The sequence below is a fragment of the Hibiscus syriacus genome, unplaced genomic scaffold (genome assembly GCF_006381635.1).
Source record: "Hibiscus syriacus cultivar Baekdansim isolate YM2019G1 unplaced genomic scaffold, ASM638163v2 tig00112010_pilon, whole genome shotgun sequence".
Taxonomy (NCBI): domain Eukaryota; kingdom Viridiplantae; phylum Streptophyta; class Magnoliopsida; order Malvales; family Malvaceae; genus Hibiscus; species Hibiscus syriacus.
In genome coordinates, this window is record NW_024063237.1 from 2,101 (window position 1) to 7,482 (window position 5,382).

Genomic DNA, 5,382 nt, shown 5'->3' on the forward strand with positions numbered 1-5,382 from the left:
CTATACTATTCGTACTCCTTACGTTTGCTAAAGGTAATCTATTCAACACTTAAGTTTGGATCGATGTTAGCACACTCATATATAAAACTCTCCTATGAATCCATTTAACATATATGAATGCAAACCTTGTCCATTTTCAATCGAATCAGTTATGGACTTCGAACATCCGTTCTCGGGGATAATCAGCGACTTCAACGGAAGAAAGGCTTGCTATGAGAACGATTGGGTCAGTGGACTTTGCTCTGGCTTTCGGTATGTCTTCATAAATTTGATGCACTTATGTTACCTTATTTTATGTTCCTGCGGGAAGAGATTTCATTTTTCGCTTTGTACTTCTATCAGGATATTAGCTCCTACTACCTACATCTTCTTCGCATCTGCTCTTCCTGTTATTGTCTTTGGAGAGCAGTTGAGTCGAGATTCAGGTATTATAGTCGTCGTACATAATGAACATTAAAGTAATAAAACTCAGCTATGCGTCCCCTTTTGCTTGAGTTTAGATGGCTCTCTGAGCACGATCGAAACATTGGCTTCGACAGCGATTTGCGGGATCATTCACTCCATTATCGGTGGGCAACCTATGTTGATAGTAGGTGTTGCAGAGCCAACCATTATAATGTACACTTACCTGTACCGTTTCAGCAGGGAAAGACTAGAGTTGGGCAAGGAACTCTATTGGCTTGGACTTCATGGTAACGGATATGATACCCTATGCATGATTCTGCAGAAAATGTGCTTTAGTCTAAGTTGGTTCTTTTGTTTTGCTTCCCCAGGGTCTGTATATGGACCTCCATGATGCTCGTTCTCATTTCTGTATTCAATGTAGCCAGCATAATCAACAGATTCACCAGAATTGCAGGAGAACTTTTGGCATGTTGATAACCGTTCTTTTCCTTCAAGAAGCTATTAGGGTATTCAATAACTTAGGAGCAATGTTTATGATGACTAAAATCATGTTGTTTGGCCCTGATAATGATGCTCTTTTTATCATTAGGGAGTGGTCAGTGAATTCAATGTGCCCGAAGGCGAAAATCCTAAAGAGGAGAAATATCAGTTCCAATGGCTATACACAAATGGATTGCTGGCAATCATTTTATCATTGGGGTTCTATTAACCTCCCTTAAGACGCGAAAGGCAAGATCATGGTATTACGGAACAGGTGCATCAACCAACGAACTAGAATCGGTCGATAATCGTTTCACCTTAGAAATTTAGTGCATGGTTGTTTGTTATTTTTTTCTTTCTGTCCAAGCAATGTATTTACTGACTCTGGTTTCAGGTTGGTTTAGAGGTTTCATCGCAGACTATGGTGTTCCCCTAATGGTTGTATGTTGGACAGCATTGTCTTACGCCATACCCGGAAAAGTCGTTTCTGGAGTTCCTAGGAGGCTTTTCTGTCCACTTCTTTGGGAACGTGAATCAGTGTATCATTGGACAGTGATGAAGGTATATAAGTTGTATATATTATAATCAAATATAAATCTTGACTGAATCATATCAAATATTATAGGATATGGGAAGGGTACCAGTACTATACATCTTTGCTGCCAGTATACCAGCATTAATGATAGCAGGTCTATACTTCTTCGATCACAGTGTCGCTTCGCAGATGGCACAGCAAAAGGAGTTCAACCTTAAAAAGCCCTCTGCTTACCATTATGATGTCTTGATTCTCGGAATTACGGTACGTAACTGATTTTTTCACCTACAAGTTTTGTTTTGAAATCTGTTTCCTGCTCACAATCATGGTTTCAGACTTTGATCTGTGGGTTCTTGGGACTCCCTCCTTCGAATGGCGTCCTACCGCAATCTCCCATGCACACAAAGAGCCTTGCAGTTCTTAAGAAGCAGGTACGCTGCCACAAGCTCTTAGAAACTATTCTCTTAATGTTAATATTGCTCGGTTTAATGTCGGTTCTTAGACTATATAATCCGGTGAATGCAGATGATTCGGAGAAAAATGGTGAAAAGTGTCAAGGAGGGCATGAAGCAAAAAGCAAACCAATCAGAAATATATGGAAGAATGGAAACTGTGTTTATAGAATTGGACGCATCTCCATCTGTAAGTACTCTAGACTCGTCCTACAGCTTATATAGACCGCGACATGTTCGAGTGCGAAATTCATTGCAACATAACATGGAATGTCAATGCAGTGTGATTCAGCAGATAAAGAGTTGAAGAACTTGAAAGAAGCTATGATGAAAGACAACGATGGGAAGAATGGAAAAGAAATTCGATCCGAGAAATATATCGATGCTTATTTACCTGTTAGAGTGAATGAGCAAAGAATGAGCAACCTGTTGCAGTCAGTCCTTACCGGACTTTCATTGTTTATTATACCTCTAATAAGGATGATCCCTACATCAGTTCTTTGGGGATATTTTGCCTATATGGCCATTGACAGCCTCCCAGGTTGCCAGTTCTGGGAAAGGATATTGCTGCTCTTCATCACCCCCAGCAGGCGTTACAAGTACGTCAATCGTACCAGTATAACACCTTCCAATAATGTTGAAAACAAAAACTAAACTAATTTCTCATGAGTAACATTTGGCTGAACAGAGTCCTGGAAACTCTTCATGCATCATACCTGGAGTCGGTACCTTTCAATGCGATTTTGCTGTTTACAGTCTGCCAAATTGTGTATCTTCTGATATGTTTCGGAGTCACATGGATACCTCTAGCTGGAATACTGTTTCCAGTACCTTTCATCCTTCTCATCAGCATCAGACAGCACGTCCTTCCCAAGTTCTTCCATCCGGAACATCTTCAGGAACTTGATGCTGCCAAGTACGAAGAAATCATAGGTACCCCAAGAAGAGCATCACTCCAGGTACATCTTTCAAACAATTGTGTTTGTGTTTAACCATAGACGATATGCAATTCGATTCGAACATTAATGATATGCATACAGGAAGGAGAACCATCTACCGGTGGTGAAGGCACCGATGATGACTTCCATGATGCCGAAGTATTGGATGAGATGACAACCAGCAGAGGAGAGCTTAAGCTTAGAAGTAGAAGCTACAAGGAAGAAAGGATATATCAGGTATATCCTTTAACATTTCCTACACATATTAGAACATAAGTACGATATAACATATCGAATACATGCATGTTTCGGATACTCACGCTCGAATCCGAGGAATGTTATTTCGAAATCACAGATTATTGATTGTTATGCTTTGCAATGGTTCTACAGGTTCATCCAGAAAATCCCAGAACTGGCTGAGGGAAAGCAGAGAAATAAAGAGGCAGAAAAGTAAAGAAAGAAGATAAAGACTAGACATTTATGCTATAGAACATTAAATGTGAAGGTTTGAGTATGTTTCAATCAAATTGCATTTTTGTTATGGCTAAAGCCTAAGGGAGGAGTGAGGGGAAAAGGGGAGGGTCGGACTCATTTCACTAATGTATTGCAGATGTGGTTCTTTTCATGTTTCAATTTTAATGCTTAATTCTTTCGTTGCTTTTATTGGACTGCACTATGTCACACGCAATTGTGTGTGTGTATGATATATCACTATACCATTGTATCATGAATTTCTTGAGCTCCTTTCTAATCTATGACTTGAGGTTTTGTGATTACTCCATCAACTTTTATTTTAAAACTTGTCCTAATGAAAAAGCTAGTATTCGACCGTTCGACAAAATAGTTATTTTGGTCCTTATTTTTTTTAAAGTAATTTGGTCTCCAACATTTTATTTTGCGACAAAATATCTCATGATTCGATGAAAATCGTTAGTTGAGTAACGGTTAACGCTTCATGCTGACTAGGCATGTTCACATGGACTGAAATGCTGACATGACATATCCATATGGAACGTGGTATTTCAGTCAACATGGACATGCCTAGTAAGAAGGAAACATTAACTGTTACTCAACTAATAATTTGGATCAAATGCATTTTACCCCAAAATGAAATGTTATGAGCCAAATTTCTTAAAAAAAAGCCAAAATGACTATCTTGTTAAATATGAGGGACTAATTTTGTTTCACTATAATTGTTTTTTCGAAAAATGTTTTTTCTCGTTTTTTAGAGTTTGGTTGGCGGAAAACAAATGATCGATATAATTTATTTTCCTGATCAACATAATTTTGTTTGCATTTTTTAAAAAATGATTTACGGTCTAATTTTTCGTAAGTTATTTTCTGAACTTTTTACTTCAAAGCATAAATACTGGAAATAATATTTTTATTATTTAAAATAAATATACTATTTTAGTAACATTTTAATAAAAATATTAATTATTAAAATACTTTTATTAATAATTTTAATAATATAATATTATATTTTTAGGGTCACAATAATATTAGAAATTATATTATAATATAATTTCTAATATTATTACATTCTTATTTAATAATTAATAGCTTAATATTTTTATTTTAATGAATAATTAATATAATTTATAGTATTTTTATTTAATAAAATATAATAATATTAATATTTTTATAAATTGTAAAAATTATATTTTAATAATATTACTGACATAAATAATATATAAATTATGCTAATATTTGAAAAATATTATTATTTTCTAACAATAATATTATTTGTTATATTTAATATGTGAAATAAATAATTTATAAAAATATATTAGCTAGTAGAAAATAGTTTACACAACTATATTCAAACATTGTAAAATGCTTTTCAGAAATAATTTAAAAAAATATATAATATACTTTATCGAATTCATTTTCTGAAATTTGTTTTAGAAACGTAACATAATAAAAATAAATCCAAAATGATTGTGCAAGAAAGATTAAAACCCAAAACGACTGCAATAAAGAGCGACTTTTTATTGCCATCAGTAAACATCGGTAATTAAACTTAACCCTTGAACTTTTGGGAACATTTTGGTTTACGGTTTTAGAGAAAATAAAAGGTTAGATTATTTGAAAATAAAAAAATGTTGATCAACTATTTATATATGTTTATCATTATTATAATCAAAAGTGATTACTCTTCTGAGGAACACAATATTCTCTTTTTTTGTTAAGATCTTAGATTCCAAGTTAGAATTGTTCATAATATTCTAAATAACTAATAGATTCCACGCTAGAATTATTCATAATATTCTAAATAACTTTTAATAAGATATATATTTCTAAAGAACAACGCAATAAAGGTTAATTGATTACTCCATTAGTAGAAGTGATGCGATTTCCCCACTAACCACAAGTGCTTGAGAGATCAGCAAGCACTGTTGCTTCACATACAGATTATTGACTGCTGCAAATGGTAATTTGGAGTCCATTGTAGCTACTCAACTCATTTTAAGTTATCTCAATAGTTAAAGGGATGATTGTTTATGAGTTCAAGTACCAACGATTATAGGACATTTGAGTGTTCATTGTCAAATGGTTGAAAATCTTTAGA

At 34.4% G+C, this 5,382-nt stretch overlaps 1 pseudogene; it reads left to right on the forward strand.

The window, feature by feature from the left end:
* Positions 1-792: 792 nt before the first annotated feature.
* LOC120174165 lies at positions 793-3,091 on the forward strand (annotated as a pseudogene).
* Positions 3,092-5,382: the final 2,291 nt, after the last annotated feature.